This window comes from Perca flavescens, chromosome 11 (genome assembly GCF_004354835.1).
Source record: "Perca flavescens isolate YP-PL-M2 chromosome 11, PFLA_1.0, whole genome shotgun sequence".
Lineage (NCBI taxonomy): Eukaryota > Metazoa > Chordata > Actinopteri > Perciformes > Percidae > Perca > Perca flavescens.
Window position 1 is genome coordinate 2620321 of NC_041341.1, and position 18306 is coordinate 2638626.

At 39.4% G+C, this 18306-nt stretch overlaps 1 non-coding gene across 1 annotated transcript; it reads right to left on the reverse strand.

Annotated features, from left to right (window-relative positions):
* Window positions 1–3082: 3082 nt before the first annotated feature.
* Window positions 3083–3154, reverse strand: trnar-ccu (transfer RNA arginine (anticodon CCU)). The gene has a single exon. It is a non-coding gene; the product is annotated as a tRNA-Arg (tRNA).
* Between the last annotated feature and the right edge of the window lie 15152 nt (window positions 3155–18306).

Genomic DNA, 18306 nt, shown 5'->3' on the forward strand with positions numbered 1-18306 from the left:
TCCCTCTCAATGGAGACACTTGGTGGATGGTAGGTCGTTGGTGTACTAGACAACGACCAATGCAAGGACTCTAAGTCTTCGCTCGCTGTTAGTTGCTAAAACAAAGTAAAAGCTTTTTTAACAATATATACATTTTATTTAAAAAAAAGCTTTTACAACACTATGTAAATATATTCTGCTAGATACAAATGCGTTTCTCACCTCTGCAGTGGTGTTAGGAACACCCGATACAGTGTCTGGGTAAGGCGTGTCTGGAACAAAGGAAGGGCTTCTTCTTTTGGGTGGGGCACTGTCCGTGTATGGCTTCACGGGCTGCAATTAGCATTAGATTAGAAAATAATCTTTTTTTTTTTTTTTTTTTTTTTTAAATACAACACGCTATTTTACTGTTTTCCTTTTAAACTCATATCAATAGATCTCTTCCTAGATCTCTTCTTAGGCTTGTGTGTGGACATACGTATCTGCTCCACAGGGGGTGACTGTGTGAAAAATCGTCCTCAGGCGTCAAATACAATGAAACTAAGTCTTCCGTGCGCCTTTAGTTGCTAAAACAAAGGAAAAAGCCTTTTTAAAAATATATACATTTTATTTAAAAAGCTTTTACAACACTATGTAAATATATTCTGTTAGCTACAAAAGGGTTTCTCACCTCAGCTGCTGTGTTACTATCATAAGATACAGTGGCCGGGTAAGACGAGACCGGAACAAAGGAAGGGCGGCTACTTTTGGGCGGGAAACCGGTCGTGTATGGCTTCACAGGCAGCAATTAGCATTAGATTAGAAAAAATCTTTTTTTTAAATACAAAACGCTATTTGGGTTTTCCTTTTCAACTCACCTCAATAAATTGCTTCTTAGGCTTACGATGGCGAACGTTAGGCGTAGCATCTTTCACAGAGATGGCATAGAAGCACATGGTCTTTCAACAGGGTTGATTTCAGCCACATGGGAGAGCGAGGATCCTTTGTTTAGGGGCTGATTGTCTAGACACAGATATATATATATATATATATATTAGATGACTACAAACACAGTGATAAATTAAACAGTAATAAATATTACATACTGAAAGAGATAAATAAACCGTAAATACCTGTTTGCTGTGTTCTTATTCCTTATTAGAGCAGCCTTTGGTTTAATGTTCTGGCGTGTTGGGGTCTGTAGGATTGGGCTACACGGAGCTTTTTAAAACAAAAAACAAAATGAATGAAAACACAGTACTAAATCAATTAATGCTGTAGTGTATAATATATTTATAAGTTTTTACCTTGTGGTTTAATAGTTTCATCAACTAACACAGCCACGTTATCCCAGCTCTTTGCATGATCACCTAATGATGCAAACTACATTATAACACACAAAAAAACGTTTTTAAGTCACAAATGTCTGAATGAATTAAATACCTTACAATAAGCTTTTTTTTTTTTTTTTTATTTACTCACCAAATGAAGCCATTGCTGTAGAAACGATCCTCTTTCTTCAGAGGACTTTGTTGAGGAAGTCTGAGAAAATGAGGGAAAGTTTTAGCTAGCCACGTAGCTACAAAATGCAGGTAAAAAAGTGAGCAGACCCCGTCTTGAAACAAGGGGTTTTAAACACCACAAACCAAACCCCTTTATGATGATTTAACACTCACAACAATAGACCCCACATTTACAAGCTAGCCACTGGTCTAACACAAGTTTTTTTAACACTAGCGTCATGTGGTACAACCCACCAGCATTACGAACACACATCAAAGTTTTAGCTAATTCATGAATGACTGAATGAATTAAATATCTTTGAACATTCTTAAACACAAGCTTTACTTACCACTTGTAGGTAGTGATGAAAAAACAAATCTGCGTTGCTTGCACCAAGAAGAATTAAAAGTGAAACTCCAGAGGGCTTTTGATGTGGAAAAAACGTGGTAGCAATCTAGCTAACAGGTAAAGAATCTAAAAAAAGAGCTAAATAGCATGAAACAAAAGGCTAAACAGGGTACTGCTGAGAAACGATTCTTAGTTGTTTTCACCAAAACATAAGACAAACGCCAGATGGCCTTTTGTTGTGGAAAAAAACGCAACGTGGTAAAAAGAGAGCTACACGACTACGCACTATGAACGAGTGTCCTCCGTCGTGTATAGCTACGTCTGCGAGAGGCAGGCTCCGCTCAAGTGCACCAGACCCCTGCTGCGTCGAAGCGGCCGACCGCACTACCTACGTCACCACGTTCGTGGTATGCGTGCGCAGTTTCGACGACGAGATGCACTACCATATTCGGCCGCTAGATGGCGCTCGCGGAGTGCCGACGTTCGACCACAACGTCATTACGTTTGCGGTATGCATGCGCAGTTTCGACGACGAGATATGCTCCCATATTCGGCCGCTAGATGGCGCTCGCGGGGTGCCGACGTTCGACCGCGATGTCATTACGTTCGCGGTATGCGCGCGCAGCTTCGACGATTAGATGCACTACCATATTCGGCCACTAGATGGCGATGGCGGTACCAACGTGCGCCCGCGGCGTTACACGCACGCCGCATATCACCAGATTACATGGCGGGTTTGCGGCGTGCGTGTGATGATGTCACACATGCACGCGAAAAACGCCATCCTATTACTACTACTAATAGCCAATACTTTATTAATACATGTTATCAACTCCCTTAAGTCTTTGTCTTATTTCTCTGGCATCATTTATTTTAGAATATTGTAACCAGCAGCCAGTGAGTAGGTTTAGGTCTGTGAATATGGGTTGAGAATTTACCTGGGCTGAACTTGTGAACATCACCTTTGCATATTCACTGTAAAGAGCCATTACCCCTCTCACTGCCAACAATTGTTCCCAAAACAATAGGACATACATTTTTTTCATTGCAAATGAACAGTCCAAAAACAATGGAGCAAGTGAAAGTGTTTGTGATTGGTACATGAAGAATCACTTCAAGTGATTGTCATAATGAGTGAAGTCATGTCATTAAGGGAGGAGCCTTTAGAAGGCAGAGACATTTCACTTTAGACACTTGTGGCAAAGTATAGTATGTCAAATGGATATAGCATTAGAGAGGATATAGACTTCACGCTGATCCAAAGCATCGCATTTAGCAGAGGATGGTTTCCATCCATCGACCTCTGGGTTAGGGGCCCAGGGCGCTTCCGCTGCGCCACTCTGCTCTTCTCTTTAAGATGCAAGGGTTGGAAAATCTGTGGTTCAAACATTGTGGGAATGTTTGGGAACCTATGGAAACCAAGGTTCCAGCAGCTTGTGGGTTGCAAAGTTAAGCTTTTGGTAAACCGTGCAACAATCTTTTTTGTGATTTTCCTGATTACCTCCAAGAATGTTGAAGGAGTCTTCTGAAGCAATAATTAACGGGACATTTCACTTTGGACAATCTTGTGGCAATGGATTCTTAGTCTTCTAAAAACATAAACATTCAACACCATCATCCCTCCAAACTGATCACCAAACTCAGTGAACTGGGCATCAATACCTCCCTCTGTAACTGGATTCTGGACTTCCTAACCAACAGACCTCAGTCTGCTAGGTTAGATAATAACACCTCCTCAACCATCACCCTGACCACCGACATACCACAGTTATGTGTGCCCCCCGACAATTGCACTACCCTATCCCACCCAGTGTTATATTTATTTACAAATGTACATACTGTAATTACACTTATACATAGCCATATTCTACTGCTCGTCATACTATTTATCCTGCACATACACTTATTCTTACTACTCTTATAATGTTACTGTTTCTGCAATACAATGGTACTGTTACCACACTGCACATAGCTGTACATACTTTACATATCTGTCTATATGGTTCATACTGAATATCCATATTTATTCAGTTTTCTTATAATATATACACTGCATAGTATATCTATATTTTACAACCATTATTATGTCAATGCTACTACATTGCCCGTATCTGTACATGTTGTTCATATTACATAGCCATATTTATTCTGCTCTTATAAGGTAGCTGCTAATACACTACACATATTTATTAGGGCTGCAGCTACCGATTATTTTAGTCATCGAATATTCTACGATTATTCCATTGATTAATCGGATAAGAAATACTTAGTAAGAAATACTTGGTAAACAGCAATAGTAAATATTTATTATTGCTGTTTACTAAAAAACAAGGAAACCTGTCGCTTGTATATATACAAAAGACTGGTTTCCTTTTTTAGAAAAAGCAACCTTTTTTTATTGCCAAATTCCAAGAACCTTAAAAAGAAATACATTACAATAGTAAATTTTTGGTGGCCCAAATGTTAATATTTTTTTACCCAATTCCCCTTCTTGCCTCTGGCTCTTTGCACTGGATATGCAAAAGAGCTGTTCACTGACCTGAGGATTTACAGCAGGGCTACTCAACTACACTGTTCTGGGGGACACATTTTCAGAAGCCTAATACACAGTGAGCCGTACAACCTTAATTACATTGATTTAACGAAGCTTCGAGGCAAAGTTTTGCTTCGAAGATTTTTTGTAATCGAATTATTCGAGTTATTCGAAGAATCGTTGCAGCCCTAATATGTATATTTAATTTATATTACTCCAAACCACCTTCTGTAAACCAACTGTACACTGCACTATATTTTTTTTTGTTCTGTCTATACTTGAAAATCACATTGCACTTTTTTTGCACTTTTGGCTAGATGCAAACTGCATTTTGTTGTCTTTGTACTTGTACTCTGCACAATGACAATAAAGTTTAATCTAATCTAATCTAAATACTGCCTCAACGTTAATTAAGTATTAGACAAAGCAAAGCATTATTGGTGCCATGTGGATACAGAAAAATCTGTTTACAAGGCCCTCAAAATCACCAGTTTTCCACATTTTTTTCCATATCTAGGGCCTTATATAAAACTAATGGGCATGCAGTACAATCATACCAAGAACATGTCTGCGTTCCACCCTACAAAGTTTGGGCCGGTTAAGAATTATACTTTTCAAGATATTAATGCCCAAACACGGCCTCCAACATGAGGTATTTCTGAGATAGTAAAAATGATACGTTAAGGGTGAAAAAATGTATGAAAACATTGGAATTTAATACAAATATTTTTACAGGTCTTAGTTTTGGGACCTAAATATTAGGTAAACAAACTTTGAGCAAAATCTGAGATGGTCCAGCAACCATTTTCCTGGATTTTGTCTGATTCGACACAGAATGACCCATATGATATTTTACATATCATCTTTTGCATTTTCATGCACTGGTAATTTCTTGGAATTGCATTTCTAGTTATACTTATCGCTTTTATCTAAAGCAACTTACATATGTCAATTATTACAAGGGCCAGTCTCCCCAGATCAACTAGAAGTTAAGTGTCCTGCTCAAAGGCACAACGGTGGCAACTGGGAATTGAACCCACAACTTTTTCTGGCTAATGAATGCTAGCATAGTTCCTTAGCCACTATGCTACCCCACTTTAACTGAGACTTTCACAGCCTATCTACTGTTAATGCACTTTCTTTTCCCTCAGATACCAACCTTTTTATGTCTTTCACAAAGGACATTCCCATCAAAAATTTCCTGGTGACAATAGGAACAGTCTGAAATAAAGATATACTTGAGTGAGTATGTATCCTACTGGAAAGCAAAAGAATTAAACAGCAGAAAATAAATATATATGTCCTATGAAGTATTATGCTACAATGTACATGTCAACTGATACTCTGTTCTATTTAGTTAACAAATTTTCAATACATTCCCTACCATTACTTTTTCTCCTCTCCTTTTTCTTCCTACTGAGATCTACAGCTGAGGCAGGTAAAGTGGTGACAGTGGCTGGCAGGGTGGGAGTAGGAAGGGTAGGAGGAGGTAGGGTGGGAGTGGTGAGGGTAGGTAGGGTGGGAGTGGGAAGGGTAGGAGGAGGTAGGGTGGGAGTGGTGAGGGTAGGTAGGGTGGGAGTGGGAAGGGTAGGGGGAGGTAGGGTGGGAGTGGTGAGGGTAGGTAGGGTGGGAGTGGGAAGGGTAGGAGGAGGTAGGGTGGGAGTGGTGAGGGTAGGTAGGGTGGAAGTGGGAAGGGTAAGAGGAGGTAGGGTGGGAGTGAGAAGGGGAGGAGGTAGGGGTGGGAGTGGTGAGGGTAGGTAGGGTGGGAGTGAGAAGGGGAGGAGGTAGGGGTGGGAGTGAGAAGGGTAGGAGGAGGTAGGGTGGGAGTGGTGAGGGTAGGTAGGGTGGGAGTGAGAAGGGGGGAGGAGGTAGGGTGGGAGTGAGAAGGGTAGGAGGAGGTAGAGTGGGAGTGGTGAGGGTAGGAGGAGGTAGGATGTGGTGGTGAGGGTAGGAGGAGGTAGGATGTGAGTGGTGAGGGTAGGTAGATTGGAAGTGGTGAGGGTTAGTAAGGTGGGAGTGGTGAGGGGAGACAGGTTGAGGGCAGAGGAAGGCAGGGTGAGAGTAGAAATTGTAGGGGAGGCACGGTGGTGATGGTTGGGGAATCAGGGTGGGAGAGTCTTGAGGGTTGGTGGAGGTAGGGTGAGGGTAGTGAGGGGAGGGGGAGCCAGGGTGGGAGTGCTGGTGTAAGGTGTAAGATAGGTGGATGCAGCAGGCTTAGGCACTATGGAATAAATATAAAATGTAAGTAATCACAGTCTCTTCATTACTGTTATGAAGGGTTATAGTTGAGAAATGTCACAAATATAAAAACTGTTGACATAAAAATATGCATTACATTCAATATGCATTGTATTCACAGACATAATGAGGCTAGTGTGGGACACGTTTTAAGTCTTGCAGGCTCAAAACATTTACCTCAATATTCATATTGTACCTCTATTGTAATTGTATGCTATTATTAATTAACTCAATTTATACCGTTATTTGTAATGTTTATATACCATTTTTGTAAAATCAATACATTTGAGTATTGCGATATTTTACTATACTGTATATACAGACATATATACAGTATATATACTGTATACATTTTCAAAACAATGTTATGCACATGATAATGCCTTTATAATGTCACAGAAATAAGAATATCTCCTTACACACAAAGATAGGTTGAGAGTCTACACAATTACAATTGAACAGACGTAGTCTGCGAGACTATTCAATTAAAAACAAAGATAAGAGACGGTCTCGTAGTCCGTTCGGTTTTGACAAAGGTTTGCAAAAAAAAATAACCTAGCCTTGTGGTGACGATCACATTGAAAAATATACTAAAGTTTCTGTCATCATGGGTAACGAAACCTCCAAGCCATGTGAAGCCTCAGGACCCATTGTTGGTGAGATGAGCCAAAAATATGGACCGAACTGCTTGAGATATCTGTCTTTAAATTCTTATATTGCACTATAAATTTTATTCTTGTCTTTTAATGTTTTTAAATTGTTTTAAATTGTTTTCTAACTGGTCTTTAATGTTTTATGTAAAGCACTTTGAATTGCCCTGTTGCTGAAATGTGCTATACAAATAAAAAAAAAATTTCAATACATTGACTCATAAACCCTGCATCGTGTTATGTATCATATCACAACAAAGCCCTTTTCTGGTTAGGGAATCGGACTTGTGATCGAAGGGTGGCCGACTGGTAGGAAGGGTGTGGGTGGGGGAGACTCACCCATGCCCTAACCCTCTCTCTTTGCTGTAGCTTTATGTTATTAAATCCAGGTACATGTAGTAACCATTTTTGAAAAAACAACTAAATAAAAAAAGAGGTTGTTGGTTCTGTGGCCTATCTTGCTTAAATAAACACTACAAATATATGCAAATATGTAACTTTATATGTAACTTTACTCTGATTGTGGGGGAAAAAAAACACCAGCATAACATTGGCTGTCAGTGAATTGTCAAACAGGGACTTCAATTTATTATGTACATTAACAAAAGAGTTTTCTTTAATGATATACTTTATAACAGCAAATTATATATTTGGAAATGTACCAGATTTGAATTAGTTTTTACAGTCCAATGTTTGTGATAAAATGTATGTTATATATGTGTTATATATGTGTTTATTAGTATTAGTATTAGTATTTTCAATTAATTTAAATTCTATTCTTAATTTATTTAATTTTATGACTGTTACCAAATAGAATATATTAAAACAATATGGATAATTAAAAAATACAATAATTAGGTTTCTGCCAATTGAAAAGATCAAATCAAATGTCAGAGAGAGACAGGAGAGGTAGAAAAAGTGTGAGCAGAGAAACTCACAGAACCATAAAACAGAATGATCAGGTACCAAACAACCTGGAGAACCAAAAACAGATACCAATAATCTGTAGCTTCAGTACCATAAATATGGCAGCAACCAGAGCAAATGGGTATAATGTCTGAACCAGAACAAAATGGGTATAATGTTAGAACCAGAACAAATGGGTATAATATAATAATCTTTGAACAAGAACCAAAGGGTAACTTGCAAGTGCAGAACCAAATGTAGATAGAGTGGGATAGAATTAGAAGGATAGAATGATAGAAAACCTCAAATTTAGATAGATTTATTAGATTTGACAGGAGAGATAGAAAACCTTATATTAAGGGATGAGTGGGTAGAGCATGAAATGAGAGAGGTGAAAAGAACCTTCAATATATAGAGATAGAAGGAGATGGAGAAAAGATGGAGGGCAGCAGCAGCACACCTGGAAGAAAAAAATGGAAACATGCATTAAGACATATGATTCAAAACAAAACTATTAAATCAAAAGTGACTGCTTTGAATATGTGAATAATTTTACCATCAACGATGGAATACAGACTATTGACATATCCATATTAGTGTAATGGTATTCGGCTAACAGGGGTTACAGTAGTGTCATTGTTTACTATAACGTTTGTAGGCATCCCTAGAAACTCACACTGTGTTAAATCGGCTAAGGTTGCCTAATATTACGATCCTACTTCTGTGTATTTTCAAAAATTAGTACTTTGACAATATTTCTCATATCACAAAAAACACTGAGTGAATCTTGTACTCCTGATGTCATCAACATACTGTTACAGATCTGCTCTGATCCCCTGGGTAACTGGGTAAACCCTGCCCACTTTGACGGCGATTTGATTTCGCCGTCTGGATGATCAGTCTGCACGTTTAATTCTGCTTCAGGTCACAATTTTGCGGGAACCAATCACAAACTGGCTTATCCACCTGGGCGCTATTGGCGGGTTTAACACAATCACGATAGAGAAGCGACGGCAAGCAGCTTCTTGTTTCCAAATTCTAATCCAACTTGTATTAGCCTATAATATTTCACGATTTTACACTATAGTGTGGGGTTGCAGTTAGCTAACGTTAAATCTCCTACCACACCGAGTCAACTTAACCTTGTCACTTTAGTGTAGAAATATGTTTTCTATACCTAAAACATCCGTCAAGATATAGTTCATTAAACGGAGCTGAGCTTAGGCCTACCAGTAAACATCTAGTAGCCTACTTATATAAGATCATTTATGATTTATTAAGACTCATAAACAGACTAACAGAATAACCTTTTCGGCGATCATAATTTAATATATATCGGTATTAACTTTAGCTGCATGTACATTTGTTAATGTTGTTTCCCAGATATTGCTATCTTAACAACGCAGGTAACACATTTATAACTACTGATTCATTAAATCGGAGTTCAACTGAAAGCCGAATTAAACGTTAGCAGAATTATGTAGCACCTCTAACTGGAATTAGAATGATAGCTATATATCTATTACCTAGGCTCTGAGCAGTAATTGACAAGACTCACAAGGAGACTTTACTTTTTTTAAACAGAACAGCTGGCAGGTTTATTACACAATCACAGTGTAACACACTATTCACAGAATTTTACCTTACATTAGAGAATACCCCAAAATAAAATAGAGCTCTTTCATTTAAAATTAGGAAAACAAAATAAATAGTCCTTGGCAAAATAAAAGTCACTCTACCTGGGTAGAAAACCAAAAAAACCTTCAATTTCCTTATCTGGAATCCATGGAATCCAATATCCGAGATCTGGATACAAATCAGTTCAGTCACTCCGCGGAAGAGAATCTGACACAGCTGGCCACACTGTGTCCAACGTTCCTTCTGTGGGATATCACTCACTGGGACAGGCTCGCCATCGTACTCGGTGTGGTTTGGAACCAAACTAAATCCAGAATAAAAACCAATCTGTACGTAGCAGTACAGAATAGATAAAAAAACACAGTTATAATTCTTTCTATCTCTTTTTCCATATACGGTACCTTATTTTTTTTTTTTTTTCTCGATAAACCAGTTACATATTTAAACCTATTAGCTACGGTTATAAGAGAACTGTTCAAATCACACTACGACTATGCTCCATACAAGTCTGTTTGACTAGAGACCATACTTTGCATTGGCAAAGTCAAAACGTGGTACAAAATTAAACAATAGCATTTCTTTTCCTAAATAAATGATGTTCCTTACAGTATTAATGCATTTTTAAATCATAACATATAATGAAATGTATACTTTTAAACTATTGAACAAGAATAAATGCATTATTTCCCCATTCATCATTTTACGTCAAGGAACCACATTTATAACACAGTACTTAGCTGAATGCTCAATTCAGTAAAACACTAAATTCACACATTCTGAGCTAAGTGCAATATAAACATCTTACAAGCTAAGTGCAATATAAACATCTTACCATACTCTCATGTCACTCAGATTGTTTTTTGTTGTTGTATAATAGCATGAGATCTTAAAACCTCATAGTGTTTACTGATAGCATCACCTCATGCTAGCTAGCAATATGGTAAGCTAATGAGCACGTTGAGATAACAGAAACTCACTGGAGGTTTCGGCAGGAAGAACAACAGAAAAGCGTTCCCCACAATGCAGTCCTTGGGTTACTTAGTACAAAATAATCTTATCCACACAACTCCTGATTAGAATTGACTAGATATGTTACGGTTTTTTCGATCTATTTCCACCAGATGAACTAGAGCTTTCTTCTAATGCAACTCGATACAACAGAAAATTCCCAATGACGGTGTAAAAAACAGCGCTAAGGCGCCCTCTACTGGCATCATGTAATTTGACACTCAACTAGTTAACCCTTTAGTGACAGCATATTCTATATGGGTTACAATTACTATAAAAAAAATGTTTTGTCAGGTCACAAACATTATCAGTGTCTGATAACCAATGTTATGTTAATATTGTCTTATTATGATTAGGTCACTGCAACCCACCAGACATTGATGGACATCAGATGGTAGCCTACTGCACTGCTCGCCGGGCTGAACTTGCAGGAAAACTCTTTCGGCGATCATTATTTAACATAAATCGGTATTAACTTTAGCTGCATATAGTGTTTACAAACTTTCAAACATAATTAATCCCATCTATCTTATATAAACTACTTTTTTCTTACCGAGTGTGTGAACTGGTGACTATAGAGGTAGCCTAATAGCTTGCCTTTTCCTAATGTAGTTAGTAGTCTTGCATAAAACCTTTTCATGAAACTTTTACAGAAGCAACAGTAAATGCAACTATGTTAATGTCAAAAGTGTGTAAATATTTTTTTACTAAAGAAATGATGAATGATTAACTGAACAGCCAATATTGTAAAACATAATTAAACATGTCAACTGAATGTAGTCTATAACAACAACAATAACAACATAACATTATTAACAAACATAAATCTATAAAAACAACATTAACTAAACAGAACTAGCCAACTTAATCAGTCAGTTGAGTAGTCTGTGTACGTTTTGTATTTTGATTCGATATTATTTCTGTGATTCTCATTGACAAGGCTGCGACAGGATATCCCACCCTTAACAGACTGACTTCAAGAAACACTGTCACAGATAACAATACAGGACCACCTTTCAAGTATTGGTATTCTTTTTCATCTGTTTAGCAAGAGGCAGCCATATAAAGTCTCCATAACTCTTTTTTCCTCTTTCTGGAGCTGTCCATGGTTCTGAAACTGAAGCTCATCTTCCCAAACACTATCAGTAGGCCTACTTTATAGCTACCTGCGCCAATGAAATGGTCTTTACGGGAACTGTTTCTTTGCCCACCTGGACCTGTTTTATGGCTGAGACCTGAAAAACAAGGACAATGTATTAATGTTAAATGGGCTACACTTTTTATTGGCTACTTACAACACATTTTACTCACAACACCACAATTGACATAATGTTGTTTTTTTAAATTCATTAACTGACCTCCACAACCTGTCCTTGGATCATGAGAAGCCCCTCTGCCCTGTCAGCTTCCATTATTGCCGTGGATACTGACGTAGGGCAGAGGAGCTTCTCCGCCTCTTCCCTTAGTGCATCAGTCACTTCAACCGACGCAGAACGAAAAAACTGTGTCTCCTTAGTCACGTTAATAGAGTATGGTGGCGCCTGGCCCCGCAGTCCGTAGCCTCTCATAATGTAGCTGGAACCTTTAGTGACCTTTGCGGCAAATTCCTCATACAGTGTAATTTTTGTGAGGGAATTTCCATCACACAAAATTACAGTAACATTTTCTTTGGAGACCAAGGGTGCAACGCCCGCTGTCGAAGCGACCAGGAGATCACTCTCTTTTTTGGTTTGGTATTTACCGCTACAACATGAATAGGCGACGGCCTGTAAAAAGGTGTCTCCGGTCTACTTTTCAGAATTTTATTCAAAGCCATTCTGAAACAAATAAACACAAAAAGGAAAGCAACAAATTAATATAACAGAAAGAAGAAGACAGCACACATCAGTAAAATAGCTTACAGCCTCAGATTCATGGACTATGTTGAAGGCTACTATCAGCTCTCTGAAACTGTGAGAGTTTTGCTTTCATGTTCCCGCCACTGTAGCTTCTACTTTATCTGCTATCTTTCTATTGTTCGATCCTCAAATGGCGGCTAATAGGTCTACGCTTATGGCAGCTAGTAGCCTACCATTACCCACACCGGTTTAAAGTCCTCTCACATTAGGCTAAATTTTATATTTATGTTGTTATTTTTGTCCGAAATGTCATTGCACATTTAACAGCATAAATACTACGCATTTATTAACTCGACTCTCATTACGTTTAAAAACATTTGCTAGCTAAACAAGAGAAGTTACAGTTTACCAATTTAGTGAGCTATTTTCATTAAAAGGCTTAACAGAAAAAAATTATAAATAGGCCTACATATTAGCCTAATATTAACCCTTTATAGTGGACAACATTGTCTGTATAATAATTTGTGAATTAGTAAGCTATTAGCTATTTTTGACAAGAGGAAAAAGACACCTACCTTTCTCTCAGAAGTTTTCTATCAAAATGAATGGGATGTTCTGATTGCTTTATGTTCCTGCTTTGAGCTTCCCGCCACTGACGATTCTCCTTGCGCGAGACATTAGCCTACTGTAAAATCTGTCAGGACGTGTGAGTGTGGCTGCGGCTCTATCTATCTATCTATCTATCAAAATGTGAATGAATGAATAGCCTACTTAATTTCGAAAATACCAAAAAATAGCCAAAGACAAAAAAAACTGAAAACAGCCTAGCCATAAAAATAAAAGCTGCGAGCAGCGATGGAGGGGCCCTCGCGCCTCTGCGCGCATCAGGGTTACCGGCGCACGCCGCTACTTGCAAATATGCGGCACTCTGACGCCGCAAGTCGTCAACAATGAAAAGGGAACTTTTTGTGATATAAGGCAGATTTCCAGGTGCCAGCGGGGGGCGCTATGGCCAAAAGTCAATTTTGGCCTGTAGGTGTCCTCAGGCCTGGACCCTTGTCAATCGTGAGAAATTTCGGGCAGATACGACAACGTACACTCAAGTTACAACAACTTCTTTGTTCATCGCTAAACATTCAAAATGGCCGCCACGCCCACACCGTCTGACGAAAAGTTTTTCTTTTAATAACTTTTCATCGGTAAGGTGTTGGGATGGTACAGACCAAGTTTGAAGTCCATCGGATGAAATCTCTAGGAGGAGTTCGTTAAAGTATAGCACCTTGACTTTAAGGCCTACTTCTTGTTGCCACTAGGGGGCGCTATGACTTTAAGTAACTATCGGCCTTTATTTGTCCTCAGGGTTGGACTCTTATGAATCCTGAAAAGTTTCGAGGTAATCGGACAATGTCCACTCGAGTTACACCCACTTCCTGTTTCGGCGGCGAAATGCACAAAATGGCCGCCCCGCCACGGCCACGCCCTATGACGAAGAGTTTTTCTTTTAACACATTTTCATCTTTAACTTCTTAAGATGGCACAGACCGAGTTTAAAGTTGATCGGATGAAATCTCTAGGAGGAGTTCGTTAAAGTACAACATGTGGAAATGGCCAAAATCGCACTAATTTCAAACTTTGAAATCAAAATGGCGGACTTCCTGTTGGGTTTAGGGTATGGCTTTAATGACGTTTTTTGTACATCTTGACATGTTACATATGTGTACCTCGTTTCGTGAGTCTACGTTAAACCCACTGGAGGGGCTCAATTTCTTTAACTTTCTAGGGGGCGCTAGCGAGCCATTTTTGTGCACCCATTCCCAAACCCATTAAAATACGTACGTTTTCACCAGACTTGATGCGACCGCCAAATTTGGTGAGTTTTTGAATATATTAAGCCCCTCAAAAAGCCAATTCATTTGACGGGAAAATAATAATAGAAAGAAAGAAAGAAAGAAACAATAATTCCTTCAGTTTCAATAGGGCCTTCACCGCTGTCGCCGCTCGGGCCCTAATTAAAGCTGCGAGCAGCGATGGACGGGCCCTCGCGCCTCTGCGCGCGTCGGGGTTACCGGCAGACGCCGCTCCTTGCGACCGTGCATTTGCGCGGCACTCAGACGCCGCGAATCGTCAACAATTAAAAGGGAACTCCCCACCAAGTACAACGATAGCTCACACAAGACTCTACGTCATACGGTTCATTAGCTGTGAAAAGGGGCGTGGCAAAATCGTAGGGGGCGGGTCCAACCATCACCAATTAAAAAGGAAGTCTGTGCGGAGTTCAATGATACCTCACACAAGACTCTACCTTAGATGGGTCAGCATTTATTCAAAAGGGCGTGGCTTCAACATAGGGGGCGGGCCAAACCATCACCAATGCAGAAGAAAGTCTCTGCTGAGTTCATTGATACCTCACACAAGGGTCTATCTTGAATGGTTCAAATTTTAAGAAAGGGGGCGGGCTTAAGCATAGGGGGCGGGTCACACCATCACCAATGAAGAAAGAAGTCAATGCTGAGTTCAATGATACCTCACACAAGACTCTTCCTTAAACGGTTCAAATGTTATGAAAGGGGGCGTGGCCTGATTAAGTGGGCGTGGTCATATTATAGGGGCGGCTCAGTATGACACGTAGACCACACATTCTGAGTTTCATGCAAATTGGATGATGTTTGTCATATAAGGCAGATTTCATGTTGCCAGCGGGGGGCGCTATGACCAAAAGTCAATTTTGGTCTGTAGATGTCCTCAGGCCTGGACCCTTGTCAATTGTGAGAAATTTCGGGCAGATACGACAACGTACACTCAAGTTACAACAACTTCTTTGTTCATCGCTAAACACTCAAAATGGCCGCCACGCCACGCCCACACCGTCTGACGAAAAGTTTTTCTTTTAATAACTTTTCATCGTTAAGGTGTTGGGATGGTACAGACCAAGTTTGAAGTCCATCAGATGAAATCTCTAGGAGGAGTTTGTTAAAGTATAGCACCTTGACTTTTAGGCCTACTTCCTGTTGCCACTAGGGGGCGCTATGACTTTAAGTAAATATCGGCCTTTATTAGTCCTCAGGGTTGGACTCTTATGAATCCTGAAAAGTTTCGAGGTAATCGGACAATGTACACTCGAGTTACACCGATTTCCTGTTTCGGCGGCGAAACGCACAAAATGGCCACACCCTTTTCTAATAATAGAAAGAAAGAAAGAAAGAAAGAAACAATAATTCCTTCAGTTTCAATAGGGCCTTCGCCGCTGTCGGCGCTCAAGCCCTAATTAACGGTCACATTAAATCCCTTTTTTTTTCTTCTCATTTACAATATCTCTTACTAAAAGGCAGGTAAAGGGTATTCAATGTAGGCTCTATCTACCTACACAAATATACTATGAACTGTGCTTATCTTTGACCTGTTAAAATCTATTAATCTGGAATATTCTAAAGGAAGGGGTGAATTTGAGCACAACCTGTGTTCAACCAGCAATTATTACAACAAATGCACAAATACTGCTCCTCTTTCTCTATCTCTCTTCTGACCAGCTTCCACATACACACACAGACACATGAGCTCTCTTAAAGGACCTGCAGCACCATTTTACAAAAAATGCCTTATCGCACTGATGTGACTGAGCCCGGCCCAAACCCAACCATCATTTCTAAATTTCTGTCCGAACCCGGCACGTCCCGTCAGGTACCGTCGGGACCCGTCGGGCTCGGGTCGGGTATCTATGCCTTAGTGTGTATCTGTCATGTGTTTATGTGTGTGTATGTGTGTGTGTCAGTGTGTTTGTGTATTTGTGTGTCTGTGTGATCGTGTGTGTGTGTATGGGTGTGTGTGTGTGTGTGTCTATGTATGTTTGTGTGTGTGTATGTCTGCGTATGTGTGTTTGTGTATCCCGTGTCTGTGTGTGTCTGTGAGTTTGTGTATGTGTGTGTGTGTGTGTGTGTGTGTATGTGAGAGAGTGTGTATGTGTGTCTGTCTGTGTGTGTGCATATGTGTGTGTCAGTGTGTTTGTGTATGTGTCTGTGTGTGTGTGAGTGTGTGTGTGTGTGTTAGAGTGAAGGTCTGTGTGTGTGCATTTGTATTTGTTTGGATGTGTGTGTGTGTGTGTGTGTGTGTGTGTGCGGAGTGTACAAGTGTGTGTGTGTCTGTGTGTTTGTATATTTGTGTGTCTGTGTGTGTTTGCATGTGTGTGCATGTGTGTGTGTGAGTGTAGGTCTGTGTGTGTGTGCGTTTGTAATTGTGTTCCGATGTGTGTATGCGTGTGTGTGTTTGTCAGTGTGTTTGTGTATTTTATGTGTCTGTGTGTGTGTGTGTTTGTGTGATGTGTGTGTTTGCACGTGTGCGTGTGCTGAATAGCTAAAATGCTAAAATGCTAAAGCTAAACTGGATTAATAGTTGAAGTAGTGCAAATAGCTGGAAAAGTATGAATGTCATGAAATTCATTAAAAAGTTGAATAACACCACTAATGTATAAAAAATGTGGAATATGTAAAGTATTTTTGAAAAGCTGACGCTAAACTGAATTGTTGGCTTGAAAAGTTCAACGATACCAAACAATGTAGAACATTGTGAGGTCTGAATTTATTTTCTAACTGAAATTATGAATAAGTATGGAAGACTTACAAATGCTGTGAGAAACATACGTAGATGAAAATGCAGAAATATGAAATAAATATGTAAAGAACCGCATATAAGCTTAACTGTAATATTGTCAAGAGTGGAAGTTCAAATAACTCGACTAAAAAGGCTGTAAGTAGAGAGAAGGAGAGAGAGAGAGCGAGAGAAAGAGACAGACACATATGCAGGAATATGAAACAAATTGTATGAAAAATCTTGAAGCCCTAATGCATTGCACCGCACTGCATAGAACGAAAAAGCATCAATCTAGCTGAGATGAGATGTGAAATACATTGCCTGAAAAGAAGGGGGCTGAACAACTTTGCATTTAAAACGAAAAATGAAATACAATTATGACAAGGATGTTGAAAAAAACAGTTTGATTCGTATTAAGGCATCGAAGAGAGGGAGAAAGGGAGAGACAAAGAGAGAGAAAGAGAAGGAAAGAGAGAGAGGGGGATAAAGAGAGATAGAGGGAGAGTGAGAGAGAGAGGGAAAGAGAGAGAAAGAAAGAGAGAGGGAAAGAAAGAGAGATGGAGAGAGAAAGGAAGAGAGGGGAGAAGAGAGGGAGGGAGAAAGAGGGATGGAGAGAGGAGAGAGAAAGAGAAAAAGAGAGAGAGAGACAGGGAGAGAGAAAAAGAGAGAACGTATCGTTGAACGTAAAAATGTGGGCATATCAGCGATTTAAAAAAGGTTCGTTCTGCTCTTCGCTGGAAAATATGGAGGACTTTTATCATTGCAGCGGAGGGACGCAAATGTGTTACTCTCATCATTTGGAAGCTTGCTGAGCCCAACGTATAAGACATATCGCTTAACTGAGCACATTGTCTGGAACTAGACAAAGATACCTACGTTTTGATGTATAAATTGTGTATGACAAGTAGACATTGTGGGCGTGAGAGCAATTTATAGAGAAGGGACAAAGATAATTTTTTTAAGGCTCTGTGCTCTGGCTATGACATCATCCACTCTAGCTCATGCAATACACACACTGTTTAAACACAACAAAAACCTGAAATGATCACTAAACTTAAACAGCTTTTTCACAAAAACTGTAAAAGACATCAAACTGAAAAGC